Here is a 23,054-nt window from a genome sequence, read left to right as displayed (position 1 = left end):
ACCTCTGAATGGGACATATTGAGAAAAGGGTTCTTGTTGACCTTTAGCTTTGAACATGGATTTGAAAGCATAGATGAAGTGCTCCAGGAGATCAAACCTATTATTTTCAGAACACCAAAGGAACCTAAGGAGTGGACCCAACTAGATTGGAGCACCCAACTCTACCACGCATTGGAATGCTATAATGTGACCGTTGAAGAGGAGGCAGAGGACTACGCCGTTCAAGAAGAAGTCGCTAAGGGTTGTAGTGCCATTAGATCATGTGGAAGGAGCGCGCTATACTGAACTGGTCCGTGATTATGCGGAAAGTGATGATGAGCTAGATCAGATCTACAAAATAACCACGCGAGATCAAGATTGGGTCAATCCTACGACAGATGGATGGATTGCATGTGACTAGGAGAGATCCTGCACCTCTAATTCGGACGAAGAATTGGAGCATTGGTAGAATCATTTGCATGAAGTTTCTACCATGTGATGTAATATGATGACGAAATCGATGTGTTGTGTCTCTTCGGAGGTAATAAAATTGCCATAGATCTTTTTTTGGATGAATTTGACCACGAAGTCCCTGAGGACCTTCAGTTTCAAGCACTGGATTTTGCATTGAATGCTATGCCCGCACGATGGTGGGGTGAGAACAAAGATAGTTTTGAAGAATGGAGAGATTATTGGCGCATGATGAAGTTACACTTTGGATGTCCTAATACCAGAATCTCGAAGAAGTATAGTGGAAAGGATGATCCGCGTGATCACCTAGCAAGATGGACCAAGGTATGGGGATCAGAACCACAGCATGAATGGGTGAACATCTTTTGTCACACTTTGGATACTATACCTATGAACAGGTATCTTGAGATAGAACTCCACCATGGTACCTCTGAATGGGACATATTGAGAGAAGGGTTCCTATTGACCTTTATCTTTCAACATGGATTTGAAAGCATAGACGAAGTGCTCCAGGAGATCAAACCTATTATTTTCAAAACGCCAAAGGAACCTAAGGAGTGGACCCAACTAGATTGGAGCACTTAACTGTGCCATGCACTGGAATGCTATAATGTGACTGCTAAAGAGGAGGCAGATGATTTGCAAAGAATCAGCATTCCAAAAACCGAAGGACAACGCATTATACAACGACTGAAGTAGAGAACCTTGACCCTGCACAATTGAATATGTGACAAGTGAATATTGGCACTAAGGCTGAACCAAAATTTGAAAATATTGGGGATTAATTGGATGAAGCTACAATTGGCAAAGTTGTTGAACTGCTTCGCGAGTATGAGGACCTGTTCCCTACAAAGTTTTAGATTTAAAGGGTATAATTGGTGATTTGGGCATTATGAAGATCACATTGAAGTTGGACATGAAGCTTATTAAACATAGGCCATATAGCCTTAATCCCAAATATAAGGAGAAGTTTCATCTAGAGCTAGATAAGATGTTGAAAGCAGCCATCATAGAACATGTTAAAGAATCTGATTGGGTGATCCCAATGGTGGTTCAAGAGAAGAAGCAAAAGGAAAAAATAAGGATTTGTGTGGATATATGGAAGCTTAACAATGCTTGTGTTCATGACCTGTTTCCAATGTTGTTTACTGATAAATTATTAGAAAATATTGGATGGTAGGAGGCCTACCTTTTTACTGAAATTTTTTCGGGGTATCATCAAATCAAGATCCCGCCAGAGGATAGAAGCAAAACGACCTTCGCAACAAAGTGGGGTTGTTTTCAGTATACTGTGATGCCATTTGGACTGAAGAATGTGCCTGCAATATTCACCTACATAGTCAATGTAGCCTTTAAGGAGTTCATTCATAAGTTCATGGAAGTATACTTCAATGACTAGACGATGTTTGGATTGTGAAGCACCATGTAGAAAGTCTGCAACTAATGTTGGATACATGTCGCAAATACCAGATCATGCTGAACTTGAAGAAATGCATATTTTGTGTTCCTTTTGGGATTTTGATGGGCCATGTTGTGTGCAAGCAAGGATTGATGGTGGACCCCACAACGATTGCAGTAATCGTGAACTTGGAGGCCCCTAGGAATGTCAAGAAACTATGCGCTACACTGGGACACTTGGGCTACTATAGAAAATTTATCAAATCTTATGCTCAGACCACTGCACCCATGGAGAAGTTGATAAAGAAGGATGTGACATTCTATTGGAACAATGAGCGTCAGTGCAGCTTAGATGTGTTAAAAGAAAAGATGGTCACTCCCCCAATATTATTATTTCTGGACTAGAAAGAGGAGTTTCACGTACATGTAGATGCTTCTTGGATTGCGCTAGGTGCAATACTCACACAGGTAGGTGAAGGAGTGTTGGACCATCCTATAGCCTTCACAAGTAGTAAATTGTCAAAGGCTGAGAAGAATTATTCAACGACTGAGCATGAAGGGCTGGCCATGGTCTATGCGCTACAGAAATTTAGGCACTATCTATTAGGAGGGCATTTCAAAATGTACACTGATCATTCTGCCTTATAGTACCTAGTCAACAAGCTTGTGTTGGGGGAAAAAATATGTATATGGCTGATATTATTTTAGGGGTATGATTTCGAAGTGATTGTGAAGCCAGGGAAGTTGAACACTAGGCCTAACCACCTGTCCATAATTGAAACAAGCAAAGAACCCAGTAGTTTGGAGGAGGGGTTGCCAAATGCACAACTCTTTGCAGGGCACGTAGAAGTTGACCACTTTGCAGACATTATTCAGTTCCTAACTATACGAGTGGTGCCCGAAGAATATACCCATCAGCAGAAGCGAGAATTGGTGATTCACACAGCTGACTTTTAAGTCATTGCGAGACATTTGTACAACATGGGGCCATATGAGATATTGAGAAGATATGTGCCGGACTTTGAGCGGAATAGAATTCTCACTGAAGCTCATGGGGGAGCTGCAGGAGGCCATTATGTAGGCAAGGAAACTATGTAGAAGATTTTGCGTGCAAGTCTATGGTGACCAACTTTTCACAAGGATTCCAAGGCATATTGTAAAGCATGTGATGCATGTCAAAGAACTGGTAGACCATCGTGAAGAGATGAGTTACCACTACATCCTCAAGTGTCCTTACAGCCATTTGAGAAATGGGCAATTTATTTTGTTGGGCCTATTCGTCCCCTGGAAAAAATACGGGTGCATGCTATATTATCATAGCTATGAAATATCTAACCAAATGGGCAAAAGTACAACTGGTTAAGGATTGCATGGGGGATACTATAGCAAATTTTCTGCTTGAATATGTCTTTGTAGAAATTTTGAATAATTTAACACATATTCAACAGAGATTATCCTAATCATGTACTATTGCGGAATACATACACAATACATAAGCTCCTCTACGTTGATCATCAATATAGCAGCATCAATAACAATAAAACATCAAGAGCATTCACACATTAACACAGTATGTAACCGGGGGAAAGCATCTCGCTAAAAACCCCAACTATCTGTATATTAATGATTGAGACCATGTAACATTACAAAGTACAATGCTTATCACAAGCAATCCAGTACCAGCTCCACCTGTTACACACAATACAGCTCAGATCTGATCTCCAAATCTATTCCACTGCTTGCCTACCTCCACTGCTCAATACCTGCTCAAGAACTGATGAGAATGGCTTCCCAAACTCATATTTCAACCTCAAAATAATCACTCACACTTTGTTGGACGTGAGCAAAGGCTACAATACTGGGCAAATACGTGAGCAAACTCATTGGCATACTCAATCCCTTGATTGTGCAAGATCTGGAGCACAACTATAGTCACAACTGATAGCAATCTGATTCTCTACCACCTGTCCCTGTTGGACTGAACATGCACTGACATGCAACTGAGTTAACTGATGTATTCATTAGTTGCATCATGAGTTAATAATTAGTTTAACAACTCATCATTAGTCTATTTGCAATTAGACTAATTACAACTAGTTTAACCAAGTCAAACTGAACACAACTCCATCAACTCCACAATCAACTCCACCAAACTCAACTGATTAAGTTCTAACTGAAGTCATGCATGCAACAACTCAACTGACTCATAAGAAAAGCGTATTTCCTTCTGATAGCTACATGTGCCACCTTTGTAGCTCAAACTGAAGTGCTCCAAGAGAATAAGATCAAGTTTATAGTCCAAATATTATTATGAGACAATAATATTTGACTTTTCTATTTTTGACAGCCAGTCTAAAAATAGACTTTGATCACTCACACTGTGATAAAAAATAGAAGTCCATCTATTTTTCCCAACTTGACCAATCATCCATAAACAGCAACCTGCAATCCATAGACATGATCCATATGTCTAAAAATAGACATAGTCTAAAAATAGACTTGCGCCAAAAATAGCTTGCAGGCCCACTTAGTGAAGGTGACTCTTTTCACTAAGCTCCATCATCTTGTTGCAATCTCAACACTCCCTCTCGATAAGATATGGATTATCAGCAACCCCTATCCTGCCTCGGTGGTACTCGAATTTGCTCCTGGTGAGAGCCTTCGTCAGAATATCAGCATCTTGATCCTCCGTTGGAATGTATGAAAGCAACATGATCCTCCGCTGCACACAATCTCTGATATGATGGTACCTGATGTCATCCGTTGAGCTCCCTACCCAATTTGCATCCTCCTGTCTGTACCAAGATCCATATCCCGATGTGCCTCTCAAGTAGCACAATACATGCTTGCCCGCCTTCCAAAAGAGCTTGGTAGGCTTAACCATAGCTTGTGAAAGCTGGTTAACTGCATAGCATATATCAGGTCGTGTATTGACCAAATACATCAACGACCCCACCAACTGTCGATAAACAGTGGCATCCACTTCTTCTCCCGAAGTGGCATCTTCCTTCCTCCAACCTCCAGGAAGAGGAGTATCAACAGGCTTGCAGCCATGCATGTTGAACTTCTCCAGTATCTCCCGAGCATACTTGCCCTGAGAGACAAACAGTCCACCACTACGCTGCCATATTTCCAATCCTAGGAAATAGTGAAGGAGGCCCAAATCCTTCATCTCAAACTCTGTAGCAAGATCCTTCTTGCATGACAATATCAACAACTCATCACCCGTTAGAATCAAATCATCAACATAGAGTACAATGATAAGCAACTTACCCTCCACCACAATCTGGTATAGGTTAGGATCCGCCTCGCTCTTGGAGAATCCAAGTCCTGTGAAATAGCTGTCTATCCGTGTGTACCAAGCACGTGGTGCTTGCTTCAACCCATACAACGCTCTCTTGAGCTTGCACACATGCGACTCGCTGTTGAAGACCTCAAAGCCTTCGGGTTGCTCAATGTACACCTCCTCCTCAATGACTCCATTGAGGAACGCAGTCTTCACATCCATCTGATGAATGTGCCATCCCATCTACGCTGAGAGAGCAAGAATCGTCCGTATGGAAGAATACCTTGCGACAGGTGCAAAGGTCTCCTCATAATCGATCCCCTCTATCTGTGAAAAGCCTCGAGCAACAAATCTTGCCTTGTACTTCTCCACACTCCCGTCAACTGCCTGCTTAACTTTGTAGATCCATCTCGAACCCACCACTGATTTCCCTTCCGGTCTAGGAACAATCTCCCATGCACTGTTTCTGACAATAGAATCATACTCTTCCACCATGGCATCTACCCATGTGGGATCCTCCACAACTTCCTCGAAAGAGGATGGCTCAGTCACAACACACTTGCTCATAAGAGCCATGTATCCAGTGTACCGATCAGGTGACTGTCTCTACCTGCGTTGGGCTGTAGGTGGTCCTACAACTTTCTCTACATCTTGAGCCAGTCGCTCAGCTTCTGTCAAGCGCTTTCGCCCTCTGATGGTTGGTGCTACATGAGTGGACTCGTCCACGCCATGAACCTCATCCTGTGGCTGATCCACATCCTCAAGCTCATCCTTAGGAACTAATAGCTCCTCATCTACATGCAAGTGTAGCTCCCTCTCAAGCGAACACTTCATGGCTTTCTCCTCCTGAAATTTTATATCCCGTCACACAACAATTTTACCATTGTCTGGCAAATACACACGATAGTTGTGGGGCGTATCAGTGTACCCCACAAATATCCCACCCTCTGCGGTCGGCTCCAACTTCTTCCTGGCATCCTTCATCATATGCACGTAAACGTTAGCACCAAAAATCCTCAAATGAGAAAGATCAGGCTTCTTACCAGAATAAGCCTCCTCAGGTGTACTCATGCCAAGTATCCTATAAGGACAACGGTTCTGCACATAAACTGTTGTATTGCATGCTTCCACCCACAAGTGAAGGGGTAGGCCCTGATCATGCAACATTGCCCGTGCAGCACCCACGATCGTTCTGTTCTTCCGCTCAGCTACCCCGTTCTGCTGTGGGTTATGGGGAGCTATGAGCTCTCTACGAATCTCTTCTGCCTTGCAGAAATCCTTGAACTCGTCCGAGATGTATTCACCATCATTATCGCTCCTAAGAGCCTTCACCTTCTTCCCCGACTCCTTCTCGACCAGTGCTTTGAATTCACAGAACTTTGAATATGTCTCGCTCTTCTTCTGCATGAAGAAGATCCAACACTTACAAGAGAAATCATCAACAAAAATCACATAATACCTGTGTTTTGCTGTCGAAGCAACTGAGAAAGGTCCACACACGTCTGTGTGAATTCTCTCAAGGATCGTCGTGGCGTGACTATCCTTCTCGTGAAAGGTGGCTTTCACAAACTTCCCCAAAGTACACCCCTTGCACTGATCTGACTGCGCAAGTGTGCCTTTAGGAAGCCCTGTAGTGATCTACTGTAGTATCTTCAAGGCTCCATGGTGAAGGTGACCCAATCTCCTGTGCCACAACTCGCCATCATCCCGGCTCACCAATCCTTCTGCCTTTCCCGCCATTGCTGTGCATCCATCTACATGCAACTGATAAAGGTTCCTCACTCGAACCCCTATCTTCCGGGTCTCACCAGTTGTCTTGCTGCGCAGGAAAGCCTTTCCCTCACTGAAAACAACATCATACCCCTTGTCTTCTAACATCGCCACTGAGATGAGATTCTTCGTCAATCCTGGAACATGCATGACTTCCTTCAATATGAAGGGTTTACCAGACTCCCTCTCAAAGGAAATGGTACCGATACCGGTCGCACTGTATCTACCATCATCGCCCATCTCGATGTGCACTCCAAGATCTTTGTCCTCCAGATCAGAGAACAAATCTCTATCTCCCGTCATGTGAAAAGATGCACCACTGTCCAAGAACCACACGGATCCCATCACACTTGAAACCAAGCATGCGATCAATGAAAAATCAAGCTCAATATGAGAAGCTAAGGCCTCTCCCCCTGCAGATCCAGCAACTTGCTTGTTCTTCTTCTTCTGTGGACAATTTGTGGCATAGTGTCCGTGCTGGTGACAGTGAAAACACTTCACCTTGGACATATCCTGCTTCTTGCCTTTCGCACCAGACTGAGAAGCTTTCTTGCTCTTCCCTTTCTTTTCTTTGGCAGCCAAAGCACAATTCTCTTCATCAGCTCCCTTTGACAAAGATCCGTCCCTGGTACTCCGCCTGATCTCCTCCTGCACAAGATCTGACCATAGTCTTTCCCATCCTGGCAATTTCTCCCGACCATTGACAGAGTCCTGATAGGAATTCCAACTCTTTGGAAGACCAAGGAGAGCCAAGCTCACCAAGTCCTCATCATCGACAATAACCCCCACACTTCCCAGCTCATCTCGACACTGAGTGAACTTCGTGAGATACTTGGGAATATTGTCACCCTTCTCGCATTTGATGTTTCTAAGTTTATCTTTGAGCGCCAGCTTCCTCTGATCGCTCTTGCTTTGGAATAATTCTGTTAATGATTTCCACATCAAATATGGAGTAGCCTTTCCATGGAGGCTGGACACAATGTGATCCTTCACGCCCTCCAACAGAATCCTTCGACATTTTGCGGTCTTCTTTTGCCAAGCATCAGCTTGAGTAGCATCAGTAGGCTTTGGGATATCCGTATCTATGAACTCCTTCAGCCCGTTATCATCCAATACTGCCTCCATCCTGTCCTTCCATGCAATATAGTTTGAGCTGCCCTCAAGAGCATACTCCAATCACAATCCGTTGAAAGACATTGCTGCGTTGTCACCAGAAAAACACTGCTGCAAATTTGAATTCCACTAGCAACCAACTCAACCTTCTCGGATCTAAGATTCGTGAGAACACAATATTTCTCGTACAGAGATTGACTGTATGGGCATTCACTGGATATCTCACCTTCCAAAGGAAGGATGAATCCAGAGGCTACCTGGCCCGATTACAGACTCTGCCTGAAGAAATAGAATGTAAACACTTCCTGAATAGTAGATCTGATGATCAACAGCTCTGATACCATGTAGAAATTTTGAATAATTTAACACATATTCAACAGAGATTATCCTGATCATGTACTATTGTGGAATACATACACAATACATAAGCTCCTCTACGTTGATCATCAATATAGCAGCATCAATAACAATAAAACATCAAGAGCATTCACACATTAACACAGTATGTAACCGGGGGAAAGCATCTCGCTAAAAACCCCAACTATCTGTATATTAATGATTGAGACCATGTAACATTACAAAGTACAATGCTTATCACAAGCAATCCAGTACCAGCTCCACCTGTTACACACAATACAGCTCAGATCTGATCTCCAAATCTATTCCACTGCTTGCCTGCCTCCACTGCTCAATACCTGCTCAAGAACTGATGAGAATGGCTTCCCAAACTCGTATTTCACCTCAAAATAATCACTCACACTTTGTTGGACGTGAGAAAAGGCTACAATACTGGGCAAATACGTGAGCAAACTCATTGGCATACTCAATCCCTTGATTGTGCAAGATTTGGTGCACAACTATAGTCACAACTGATAGCAATCTGATTCTCTACCACCTGTCCCTGTTGGACTGAACATGCACTGACATGCAACTGAGTTAACTGATGTATTCATTAGTTGCATCATGAGTTAATAATTAGTTTTAACAACTCATCATTAGTCTATTTGCAGTTAGACTAATTACAACTAGTTTAACCAAGTCAAACTGAACACAACTCCATCAACTCCACAATCAACTCCACCAAACTCAATTGATTGAGTTCTAACTGAAGTCATGCATGCAACAACTCAACTGACTCATAAGAAAAGCGTATTTCCTTTTGACAGCTGCATGTGCCACCTCTATAGCTCAAACTGAAGTGCTCCAAGAGAATAAGATCAAGTTTATAGTCCAAATATTATTATGAGACAATAATATTTGACTTTTCTATTTTTGACAGCCAGTCTAAAAATAGACATTGATCACTCACACTGTGATCAAAAATAGAAGTCCATCTATTTTTCCCAACTTGACCAATCATCCATAAACAGCAACCTGCAATCCATAGACATGATCCATATGTCTAAAAATAGACATAGTCTAAAAATAGACTTGCGCCAAAAATAGCATGCGGGCCCACTTAGTGAAGGCGACTCTTTTCACTAAGCTCCATCATCTTGTTGCAATCTCAACAGTCTTAACCAGATTTGGCTGCCTGAAAGTGTTGATGAGTGATAGAGGTATGCACTTTCAGTGCACTAACTGAAGAATTCCAGGTCTACCATTAGAATAGTACATTGTATCACCCACAGGCCAATCGAACTGTTGAGGCCTTTAATAAGATATTGGAGAACGCGCTGAGGAAGATTGCAATGAGCAGCGAAATGACTGGGATGTGCATGTACCTGTAGTAATATGGGCTACTTGACTACTTGTAAGAAGTTGACAAGAAAACTCTGCTCATATTAGTAGATGGGGTTGAATATGTCATGCTGATGGAGTATATTGTGCCTAGTTTGCACATAGTAGCCCTGACAAATATGACGTATTGCGAGGCCCTCAAGGAATGGCTCGCATAGCTAATTGGAGCTTGAAGAGGATTGATTTTTGGTAGGATTTCATCAACAAGTACAAAAGGAACGTGAAAAAGCGTGGCATGATCACCATATCAATCTTTGCACATTCAAGGTAAATGATTTTGTCATGTTATATGATAGTAAATTTACTAAATTTCCGGGTAAATTCCAGATGCATTGGTTAGGGCCATATTTTTCAAATAAATTACAAATGAAGGCACAGTTTAGCTCATGAAGCTGAATGGGGAACCCTTCCTGGGAAGAGTGAATTGAAATAGGTTGAAATTGTATACAGGGGACCCTACACAATGACTATATGGCAGTAGGATAGTCTTAGTGCTCCATGTAGTTGCAAGGGAGCGCGGGACTATAAACTACACTACCCAGTTTGGAGTATAACACAGTGGGTAGGTTGCATAGAGAATGATGAAGATGCAACCTATAAAGTTGTGTGCAGGAAGCTGCACCATGGAGGAAGGTGTCACATAGCATAGAAAGAAAGTGACCATTGAAATTACTATTCATGACTTGATGGCCAGAAGACGGTTAAGTGGAGTAGGGTGGAGGCATTTAAGGCAAAAATATTTGAAGACCTGTCACCAAAAGAACATTTATTGTCAAAAATTGGGGGGAATGGTCAGCATTGAATTCAAAACTCCCTATAAATTACGCATACCGGTCCAACAGAGAACACTTTGCACTCTTAGAATTGTTAGTAAAATTCGTTCGTTGTCTGTCGCCTATGAACTAATCGGCTAGGGAAGATTTAGTCATGAGTCTCGCTTCGCTAAGTTGTTTGAGATAAACCAGAATTTTATTCTTGACAAAATGCTTGCACCAAGTCCTATTAAAACTCTGAGTACTGGCAATGTTGCCTCTAAGGCATCTGTCCCAAAAGTTGTAAGTATGGAAGCTCCGGCTCCGGTCCTGAGGTCACCTAGGTCGAAGCCTACCCCTACTAAGGAAAGCCAAACTGCCAAACCCAAACAACCCACAAAAGATAAGCAGAAAAGGTCGGTGCCGGTGTGTGAATCACTAAGGAAGCATACCGTAGCATAGATGCAGAAGAAAGATAAGGAACCAGTGAAAGTAGTGGACCTAGAGGCAAAAGAAGCCCATGGAATATAATATATTGATGTTGAGGGAGTAGAACCCATAACAAGGCTACCTCAGTATATCCCTCCGTGGAAAGGAAAATCAAAGGTAACAAAGGAACCAAATTCTAAGAAGTTCACCATATCTATGCCCCTGCTACCTGAGTAGGTCCCTTTTGAAGGTCCGTGGCTCACAAGGATCTCGCTGTTGAAAATGGAGGATTGGGACCTTGTGAACCACGTTAGGTTTCCACACTTGGAAATGGATAAGTGCATGCCGAGAGTCTATTATGCATAATCAGGTCTTACCACGTTGGAAACAGAGAAATGGATCCGTGATGTCGAGCACTCGGGGTTACTCAATCTATTGTGGGTGCCCCATTATCACCGCACCACCATTAACACAATTTGTGTGCACCAGCTTCTCACATTGGTGCACGATGGTTGTTTATGGCCAAGAGGGAATATCCCCATTACAGACGTTCTCATTCACAGAATCACGCACCTACCTTATAAAGGCGCGAACCCAGCTAAGGAGTTTGGCAGAAATACTAGGGAAAATGACCTCGCAGACAGGATGAAGAGGGATTATGGTCTCCTTAAGAAGTTGTGAGGGTATTCAATTACTTCTATAACAGAGCCGAAGATTTTAGCAGGGAAGGTGATGAGAAAATGTCACATGGACAAAGTTTTGCGCCTGTAGTTTCCCTTGTTGCGTAGTGTGCGAAAGGTATCCAATTTAATTGGTTAAGATACCTCTGTCAAGAGTTCCTAGTGAACTATCAAGAGGCCCAAGATGAAACCAAGTCATTCCACTACGCTTGATTGTTGTTATTGATTGTGCACGTTGCATGGGAATTACCAGAGGATAGCTAATTTCCTTCAATTGAGGAAGGATTACCAAAGATCACGTAGTTTGCTTCCTTATGGTCTACAAAGGATGCCACCTGGATAGCAAAAATGAAGATTTTTTTGGTTATTATGTAAATGAGTCTCCGCATAGCCATCAATTAGTGTCCAAGGTTGTCCCCAACCTTTTTCACACAGTTGTCATCCTACGTGACATTCAAGGCTGACTTCCACAGAGTATATATCATGGAGCAGAAGGATCTAGAGGAGAAATGGCACGAACTTCCCTATTTAGTGTCAGAAATAGATATTCAGGAGGTTGTATCAAAATGGTCTACCGAGTGGCGCGCCCCATCAAACTTAGATGCTAGAACAATCAAGGGCACAGGAAGTTCTGTTGCGCAAGAAGTTCTGCTGCGCTGGAAGTTCTGCTGCGCAAAAAAGAAAGGAGACAGCTAAGCAAGTTGTGCATACACTCGTAGAGCAGAAAAATAAGGAAGCCATAGAAAAGACTCATGTGGAGCAAGAACGTGTTGCCAAAGAGTAGGAAGAACAGGAACAACGCGAGTCACAAAAGGTGACAAGTCACCTTTGCCAGTGACAGAGGAGGAAGAAATTTCCAGACAAGGCGGCGAAGGGGATGAGGGGCAGGGAACCCCATTTATTCTGAAGAGACGTGGTTAGGAGCAGCAAGGTGGAACGTAGAAAAAGCAAAAATCTGATAAGTCACAGGTTGATCCCATGGTGTTAAACGAAGGTGATCTTGATGATATCAGGGATACAATGATAGAAGTGTTGCAATAGTTTGAGAAGCAATACATGTAGATGTTGGGGGGCATCCATAAGGATCTGTGTGAGCTACATATCCAAACCAAGAGGATACAGGTGGCCGTTGGAAAAGCAAGCATGGAGCAAGAAAGCTTGACAACTGGGAAAAGCCAAGTGGCAAAGCTAGTAAGAACCCTAGATCTCATAACCATACCATTATCTGATGGGTCCATTCATGCAAATTCCATTGATGATCCTATTATCCTGATTACAATCAAGGACATAGGATTGAACATAGTGGTGCTCTCCAACGATACCCTCCATGCGCTGTACAAGGGGGTGGTAGATGAATTGAGAACTGGAGAGCAAAACACCCTTAACCTCATCAGTGAGTACGGAGTGAACAATGAGAAAATGTTCATTAAAAAGATGAAATATTTGAAGGAAAAGGAGGCACTTCAGACACGTAATTCTAGTATGGAGTCAGCAGCAGTAGAGGCATGCAAGAGAGTGCCTAAGCTTCACATCCTGGAGGATGCACAACTAGAAGCCACAATTAGAAAACTAGCCGCTGGTGTGTGCAAGGCTAAAGCAGAGGTTGGTCAAGTCACGTTTGAGCTCAAAATGAAGGTTACAGAGATGCAGTTAAAGTTGCATCCCACAACTCCACCAGAGGTCCGGGAGCAGTGTAGAGCCACGATAAAGGAAGGCATGGTTACCTTGGATTCCACAGTCACTTACTATGCGACATTATTCAAGCAGGCTATGGAGCTAGTGACCAATCTGGAGGAGGATCTGAACCTGTAGACATTGAACACAGAGGTAAGGGAGCTACAATGGCAATATGATGAAGTCAGGGTAACTACGTGCTCCTTAGCACCAACATAACACCTTGCTAAATTATAGGAAGGAAAGCAGCTCCTAGCACAGGTGGAGGAAGCGCAAAAGAAGGAGGCCTTGCTAAAGGCTAGGTTGTAGCCTTGGTTAGAGGAATCTTATCAAGTCGAGACTACCATTCATGATAAGCTCAAAGGACTACAACAGAAACATCAGATGATGAGGCTGGATGTAGAAGGATTAGCCACAGAAACATTGGTCAAGGAAGTCAAGCAGGCAGCAACGCAGAGCGTTGTCGAAGTTGCAGTAACCCAAGTCGAGCTAGGAGGTCTTCGCAGTAAGATCGTAGTGCTAGCAAAGTGACTCGAGGGAAAATCATGATCTTTGTGTTGGGGGCCTGTTGAGATGGGGTCCCCTAGGTCAGTTTTGGGGCTAAGATAACCTAGGTTTTGATACAGTTTTGTAATTAATGTAAAGTGTTATGCTCTTGACTTCCGAGAAGATGCCAGAATACCAAATATATGAAGAAATATAACCCAAAACACAGAACAATATGAGAAACATAGCAAGTATTTTATTATTTAAAGATGAAAGTAATGTTCACTTGCCTCTTCGAGGGGCCAACCTCCAGCAGAGCAGAGCTCAATTACAAAATAAGACATGACACTCCTCAATGGGGAGTCTCTATCCTTTATATAGGATTCACACATTGAATACCATGGGTTAGTACCATGGTTCTCTCAATACCATCTATCTAATACCATGGCCTGTTTGCAACTAACTGTGGTCCCTTTCTTAAATACGGGTCAACCATTTACAATTATTAATACGGGCTTTATTGACTCTTTAACTAACTATAACTATGACTTGACCCTATTACATAAATAAATGGGTTAGGGTTGGACCTTAACATGCCCTCCCCCATAAAAAGAAGCCTTGTCCTCAAGGCTGAAGCTGCGGAAACTGTTGAAGAATAGTGGTTGGTTCCCAGGTCGCATCTTCTGGAGAGGTGTCTTTCCACTTGACGAGGAATTCTTTGATTGTGTGGCTGTGAAGATGTCATTCTCGCGTGTCGAGGACCTGTTCAGGTCGGAGCCAGAGTGAACCTTCTTCATCCAATTCAGGTAGACTAGTTTGAATGCTGCAATTGTTCCCCACCACTTTCTTGAGGCATGATACATGGAAGACAGGATGGAATTTTGAAGTTGGTGGCAAGGCTAGCTTGTAGGCTACTTCTCCAATGCGCTAAAGTATTTGATAAGGTTTGTAGAATTTTGGAGCTAATTTCTGATAGCCCTTGTCTTTGAGCAATGTTTTCTTGTATGGTTGTAGCCTCAGGAATACATGATCCCCTTCTTGAAATGTGCACTCTGAACAATGTCGGTCTGTCTGTTGCTTCATGTGATTTTGAGCTTGATGGATATTATCTTTCAGACGGGCTAGCATGGTTTCATGGTTCTGTAGGATTTTATCCACTGCTTGAACCTTAGAGGATCCAGGGAGATAAGAAGTAGGTGAAGGTGGTTGTTGACCATACACTGCTTGATATTGAGTCATCTTGGTGGTTGCATGATAGTTAGTATTATACCACCATTCAGCTAAAGGTAACCATTGTACCCATTGATGTTGCTTTTCTGAAGTGAAGCACCTTAGGTAGGTCTCCAAACATTTTTTGATTGCTTCAATTTGACTTTCAATTTGGGGATGATAGGGAGTACTTAGTTGGATTTGGGTGCCTTGTAGCTTGAAAATTTCTTGCCAAAAGTTACTGGTGAAATTCGGGTCACGATCGGACACAATGGAGGTGGGCATGCCATGAAGTTTGAATATATGGTCCATGAAAGCTTGAGCCACCAAAGTGGGGGTAAATGGGTGGGTAGGGCACAAAAATGAGCATATTTAGAAAGTTTGTCCACAACCACCATGATGACTGACCTGTTTCCTGACTTCGGAAGACCAATAATGAAATCCATAGAAACATCCATCTTGATTGAGGAAGGGATGGGCAATGGTTGTAAGGTGATTGGGGACTTGATTGTTTCTCCTTTGTGGCATTGACACACATCACATTTAGCTACAAAAGTAAGAATGTCAGTTTGCATGCCTATCCAAAAAAAGAACGATTAGTGTGAGCATAAGTCTTATGAAAGCCTGCACGGCCTGCAGTGGGAGATGAGTGAAACTCTGCCAAAATGTATGTTTTTAGGGTGGATGTCGGAGATATCACTACTCTATCCTTGTAGCGAAGAATCTCATCCTTCCAAGAGTAGCCCACTATGGAATTAGGATTTTCTCTCAAGTTATTAATGAGTTGGGAGAGAGAGGGATGTGAAAACCATTCCTTGCGGGCTTCTTCAATCCAATCTGGTGTGGGGAGAGAAATTGATAGTAGCGTGCTTTCATCCTCAAATTGTCGTGATAAAGCATCTACTACTACATTTTCACGCCCTTTCTTGTAAATTATCTCATAATCATATCCCAGCATTTAGGTCAGCCAATTATTTTTCTGGGGCAAGGATAGACGTTGCTCCAAAAAATATTTGATGCTTTGATGGTCTGTGCGGATTTGGAAACGCAGCCCCAATAAGTATGGTCACCAGGTATCTATTGCATGTAAGATGGTCATAATCTCCTTGTCATAAGTAGATCTTCCCAGATGTTTCCCACTTAGTTGTTGGCTGGTGAAAGCCAAGGGTTGACCTTTCTGCATTAAGACAACACCAATACTAGTACCTGAAGCATCACATTCAATTACAAAAGATTTGGTGAAGACGAGTAGTGCCAATACGAGAGTGGAACACATGGCTTGTTTGAGAGCCATAAACGCTTGTTGTGCTTCATCAATCTAAAGGAATGAATTTTTCTTGAGAAGTTTAGTGACAGGTCTAGCAGTGTGACCATAATTGTGGAAAAATTTGAGATAGTAGCCCGTGAGACCCAAGAATCCCCTCAAACTCTTCAAGGCCTTTGGTTGGGGCCAATCTTGCATTGCCTGGATCTTTTTGGGATCCACCCAGACACCTTTGTGACCCACAATGTGGCCCAAATACTTGACTTCTTCCATGACAAAAGAGCACTTGGAAAATTTGACAAATAATTTATGCTTCTAGATTAGTTGCAAGAGTAGGTCTACATGCTGAAGATTTTTTTCCCAGGTGAGGTTGTAGATGAGAATGTCATCAAAGAAAATGAGGACAAATTTTTTGAGATATGGTTTTAGCAAGTGATTCATGAGGCTTTGAAAATTGGATGGGGCATTACAGAGACCAAATGGCATGACCAAGAATTCATAATGGCCTTCATGAGTTCAAAAAGAAGTCTTGGGAATTTCTACTTCTTTCATGTGTATTTGGTGATAGGCCGAGCGAAGATCTAGCTTAGTAAAGAATTGAGCACCATGTAGTTCATCCAACAAATCATCAACAACTAGGATAGGGAATTTGTCTTTGACCATGAGTTTTTTGAGCTCCCTAAATTATGGACACATGCACCATTCCCCATCTTTCTTGAGCACCATGACCACTGGTGATGAATAAGGACCGATGATCGGACGAATGACATCGGCTTCCAGGAGTTCCTTGATGATTTTTTCAATTTCATTCTTTTGGGTGAAAGGATATATATATGGGTGCCCATTCGACGGTTGTGCCCCTGGGACCAAAGTGATGCTATGATCATGTTCCCCTCTAGAGGGTCGAATCTCTTTAGGTTTTTCAAAGATCTGTTGGTGGCGGTTTAAGACCTGTTGCATCTCAGGATGAATCTGAAGAGAAGTAGGCTCGATGGCCTGGATGGAATTAAATTAGGCGATAACTCCATGATGGCCCTTTTTCAACAACTTTTCCATTCGATGCGAGTTGATGATAGAAGGAGCACCTGCCTGGAGTCCACGGAGGGTATGTGTTATGTGGAATTTTTCATCTACAGATAAGCACAACTTCCCTAAGTGGGTAGCTACACTTACAACAATAGAATTAAAGAGTTTAACCTTTTCCTATAGAATATAAATAAGACAAGGGATCTACTTGTTATATTTTGCTTCCCTTTGTCTCCTTTGAATAGCTCCCATCACTCCTTCTCGAACTGAATTCTCTCGATCAGTACCTGCAATCATGAACTGTTGGGCACAGGATCCCCCAAGGGAAGTTTTGGGGCTTAGAGCCCAGATTTTGGTCAAATATTGTAATGTCGATGTTAAGAATGCAGATTTTGTGGGTGCAGAGTGCGTAGTTTGTAAAAGAGTCATAGGGTTGTCCACCCTTATTTCTGTTATTGTAATGTCAGCTGTAGAGATCTACCCATGGTATGCGGACCATGGGACTATATAAATAGAGCAAGGCTCTAAGTACTTAGGAGATCAATGAAAAAATAAGAGATGAACATATGATGTATGTGAGATAGATCTGTGGAGTTTTGGATCATAGAGTAGGAGAAGGCTCTGCAGCTAAGTGCGCAGAGGCCTAGTAGTCCGCGCTGAGTGTGCAGACCCCTATAATTGAGTGCATAAGGTGAGTCGAGTTTGTAATAGTTGGAAGTATTAATAAAGAGAAGTTTCCTATCATTTTTGTGTAGTTATTTCATGTTTTATGCATCTTTTATCTTGGGTATGAAATTTACTTCTAATACTTATATGATGCGCTAATGTGTATAATTGTATTGATTAAGTGAATTCAAGATAAAATATTTGTTTACATGAAGTTAACTAAGATATGTTAAGAATATATGTAACATATGCGGTGTAGTTTGGGGAAATAGTGCAGTTCGCTGCCCTAGCAGCGTGGAGGCATCTCAGCCCCTGGTTAGCGTTGTGCAAAAGATTATTATAACAGATCTTGAAGGTATTGAAGGTTGGAATAGTGCGTGAAATGACCTACGCGAAGACAAATCTAGTTGGACTAAATCAGCATCTCAAACATCTCAAGGGTGCGGAAACTTGGTTCCAACATCCCCCCATACTTCTTCGGGTGAGACTTCAGTCCATGCTCCATAGGCTAATGCCAAAAGGGCTAGTAGTGTAGGGATTTGTTTGGCTAAATAACTCTGAACCTGGGTCAGGCCCCCATAAGCCAAAAAATGGTTTTGTTTCTGGGACTGGAATCTGCATAGAGATGTCTGATGTCATATCATTGGAATCAAACTAAGAAGGAAATTGAAGGCTATTTGAACAGAAAAAATCACGAGTTCGCGGTGCAGGAGAACATGAACCTGCAACTGTCAAAAGAAGAGTGGTTATACTCCTACCTGTGTATGCAGATCCATGAAATCTTCTTCGCGTCCTTCCCTATTGAGCTATACGAGTGGATCGCGAAGCTAACAAATAGCCAAGGAAGGTGGAAACTTGACGGTCCTATTGTGTGGACCCCAAAGTTAGTACGAAGGTTGGAAGCATCGGAGGATAAGATCATGTGCACCATTGATCATTGGCTTGATCGTATTATAGGAGGATTCATTACTGAGTTCGTGGTTGACACCTCAATTAGCTACAGCGTGGCATAGTGACACTTTCTGAAAGGACCGCAAGGTAAGTACGTAAAGTCTTTGAATACTTGGATTAAAATGCTATTGTGTGAAAACAAGGTTATGCAGTTACCTTGATGTTTGGGGCTATGCAGAGTGGAAAAGCTTATAGGAACGAAGGAAATAAGGGACTACAAACTAGCCCCTTCATTTCACCTTTGCAAGGGGATGAGGAAGAGCTCATGAAGGTCTCACCATGGAGTGTGATCCATCTGATAAGGCAAAGAATTTCGGGAATACCACCTCCACCCACACTGCCACTAGCTTCATCACCATCACCTCCATCTTCACTCGTACCACCTCCACCACCACCGCGATTCAATATGGCAAGCACAGTGAAGTTGCCTGTGTTCAAAGGTTTCGGAAATGAGGATCCGAACCAATTCTAGTTTGTGGTAAGGGTTGTATGGGAAGCAAAAGGAGTTACAGATGACAATATAAAGAAAGAGACACTAGTTAGCGCCCTTCAAGACTGCACGCTGACCTAGTATATTAAGCACTTCAATGATAATCCAAATGCGGGAATCACGAATATCTAAGTAGCGCTATATAGAGAATTTAGCAGGTCGAAGTCTGAAGCACAATCGATCATTGGATTCAAAGAGATCACGATGATACCAGGTGAGACTCCTTGAGAGATAGATCAGAGGCTGAAATGTACGGTTCACAAAGCTAATATGAATCTGATGGATGGACAGCATCGCGAGTGGTTTGTAGCTTCGCTAATGCCACATTTAAGGAGTGCGCTATCGCAACAGAAGATAATGACTCAGGCGGAGGCCTTAGAGATTGGTATGAGGCTACATGAGACCCTGATGTAGGATCCTAACTTAGGAGTTTATTAGATCCACGCACAGCTAAAGAATTTATGCCTTCAGATGCAAAGAATGAAATAGGAGAAGACAGCTCGACCAAAAGTGTGCAAGGAGGTATGGTGCGTAAAATGCAAGGGTCAATGTCATAACAAGGACCACTGCCCGATTTTCACAAATTACCTCGCAGGAGGAGGACCGATGCCCTTAAGGCCAGAAGTGCAAGCAGGACCTAGCACGGTGTCTTCTTTGTGGTGTGTGATTTGTCAAATAGCAGGAAAACATGCCACGGAAAATTGTCACTTGTTACAGAAGTATACGCAAAATTCACAACAGTTGTTCTGCAACTTTTGTAGGTTAGTGGGACATGATGAGTGCACTTGCAGAAGCTATGAGTTGATGATGGATAAAACTCCCAGCTACAGAGTTAAGGATGAAACATAGCCCCTTGACCAAAATGCAGGAATGGCGCGAACAGGATTTTAGGGGCGCGGACGAGGCCGAGGTGGAGGAGAACCTGGAAGAGGTCACAGATAGCTGATATACTACAATTGCGGAGCGCCAGGACATTATTCTCATGATTTCATGAATCCAATGTGCCCGTCGTGTTTGTATTTCACCTTGTTTGATCATGAGACAGAATATTGTCCTACGCTGATAGCTAGGATATGCGATAAAGGAGAACTACCATCTCCCCCGACTTAGAACCTGCAAATGATGAGGTCTGAGCCACGCGAGGAAGATCCAAATGTGAACATTGTGCTCCAAATTTGAATCATGACGAGAGATGACAAAGGCAAACAGCCATAAGATTGTACTTGGGTTCGCAAAGCTCCAGCAAAAGAAGCGGAGTTTGATTTCAAGCACACTTGGGAAACCTTCATGGAAGGTAAGAATAGCTTCACTGATGCCTCCACATCAGGAAGCAAAGATAAACGAAGCTAGAGATGGACCCATATATGCTCACAACGTTCCTGGAGACATGTACAAAGCTACTGCATGATAGTAAGGTGGTGAAATGGTTACAGGAACTCATCAACAGATGCATTGGGACTATGCCGGGAGAACCGCGTGTAGTCTGGAAGATTGGAAGGCATAAGAAAATAATAGGAAGAGAGATGAGACTAACCACACAAATCGAAGAATATGAGATGGACCAAGTAATTCTGGATTTAGGATCAGATGAAAATGTTCTACTAAAGCAGACATGGGAGCAAATGGGGCGACCTACGCTACAGTGGTCTCCAATTTAGCTAAAGATGGTGAACTAGCGGAAAATAATACCCATGGGGCGATTGCAAGGATAACTATGGATATTGAGGGAGTTAGTGCACTGGCAGATTTTGAAGTGATAGATATTGTTGATGATAGAAATCCCTACCTCGCACTCTTAGGAATTGACTAGGCCACTGACATGAACGAGGTAATCAATGTGAAGAAGCGCAAAATGATTTTTGAAAAGAAGTCACTATGCATAGTTGTACCCCTAGACCCTGCTGAAGGATCGCGCTATACGGATCCAGTGTGAAACTATGAAAGTGATGATGATTTGGACTACGTCTATAAGATAACAGTGTGAGGCCAGGACTGGGTGAATCCCACTGCGGATGGGTCGATTGCATGGGAGCGCGAAAGCTCCTGTATTTCGGATTTGGATGAGGAAACAGAGCGATGGAAGAATCGGTTACATTAGGTAACTACACTAAATTGTAATATGATGACAAGGTTGTTGCGCTATGTATCGACAGAAGTAAGAGACCTACCTACTTATGATGGTTTAAGTTAGGTAGATACCTTCTTAGATAAATTTGAAAGAGAAGTACCGGAAAAGCAACGATTCCATGCCTTGGACTGGGTACTGCACACTATGCTCGTGAGATGGTGGGATACACACAAAGGGAGCTTTGAAAACTGGGGTGAATGTAGGAGAATGATGCGCACATGATTTGGGAAGCCTAGGGTGCAACTGATAGATAAGTACAATGGAAAAGATGGTCCATGTGCACATCTGGCCAGGAGGATGCAGGCCTATGGAAAAGAGCCCCAACCTGTGCGGATGCACATGTACTCCACACTGAAAGACCTAGTCAATAAGCGTGTGTTGGCAGGACAAAGGTGAAAATGGCTCTTAATGTTGGGAAGGCATTATGCTGGAGGAGTTATCGCACAAGAGATTCTACCTACAGAGGTGCTCAACAAGGTGTGAAACGCACTGAAAAAGGTATGCAACATGCAGCGAAGTGATTGGGACTTGCGCGTACATGTAGTATTATGGGCTTATAGGATGACATGCAAGAAATTGATGGGATAGACACATTTTAGGCTTGTTTATGGAGTAGAAGCCATAATTCCCATGGAATACGTCATGCCTAGTCTGTGCATAGAAGCATTCACAAGTATGACAGATTGTGGAGCCCTGGAGGAGAGGCTCACATAGTTGGAGGAGCTCAAGGAAGAATGATGTTTGGTTGGATTTCACCAGCAGGTCCAAAAGCAACGCGAAAAGGCTTGGCACAATCAACATATTAAGTTGCGTACCTTCAAGGTGAATGATTCGGTGTTGTTGTATGATAGTAAGTCCGATAAATTCCCAGGGAAGCTCAGAACGCATTAGTTGGGACCGTATGTTATTAAGGAGATCACAGATGGTAGCGCGATGCAGTTGGTAAAGTTAAATGGAGAACTCTTCACAGGAAAAGTAAATGGCAGTCATTTGAAGACATACACAAGGGGCTTGGCCATCTAACTAGCGGACAGAAGCATAGTCTTAGTGCTACAGGCAGCTAAAAGGAGGCACAGGACTATAAACTACTCTGCCCAGGGATTGCGTGATGTCAGGTCTACGCACAATAGCGAAGTGTCCTAGGGTCTGTGAGAGCGCAAGGGTAGCTGCACTGCTGCGCAGCTCGGCTGGAAAGTGATCGTTACAATCACTATTCATGATATGATGCTTGGTTTGAGACCAAATGGAGTGGGCGGTAGGCATTTAAGGTGAACTTTATGGGCTACATTCTTGAAAATCTTCCTCCAATCGAGCATTAATGAATCGAATGTGGGGGAAGGTTGAATTCAAATTCAAAAGGTGCTATAAAGTACAAAGGGTTGTCCAGCAAACAACACTTGGAAATTTGAGGATAGAGTTTTTGCGCAAACAGACATTCATGGACCCAGACTTGTTTTATCTTCTGAAGGTGAATTCGTTGCTTGAGCAATTACCCGATACGTTGAGAGAATTGTGGAATCGCACTATGGTAGTGCCTGAAGA

The sequence above is a fragment of the Pinus tabuliformis genome, chromosome 8 (genome assembly GCF_031772625.1).
Source record: "Pinus tabuliformis cultivar Carrire ecotype Pingquan chromosome 8, CPIR1, whole genome shotgun sequence".
In the NCBI taxonomy this organism is placed as follows: domain Eukaryota; kingdom Viridiplantae; phylum Streptophyta; class Pinopsida; order Pinales; family Pinaceae; genus Pinus; species Pinus tabuliformis.
The sequence above is the reverse complement of the archived record's forward strand: the minus strand, read 5'-3'. Positions refer to the sequence as shown.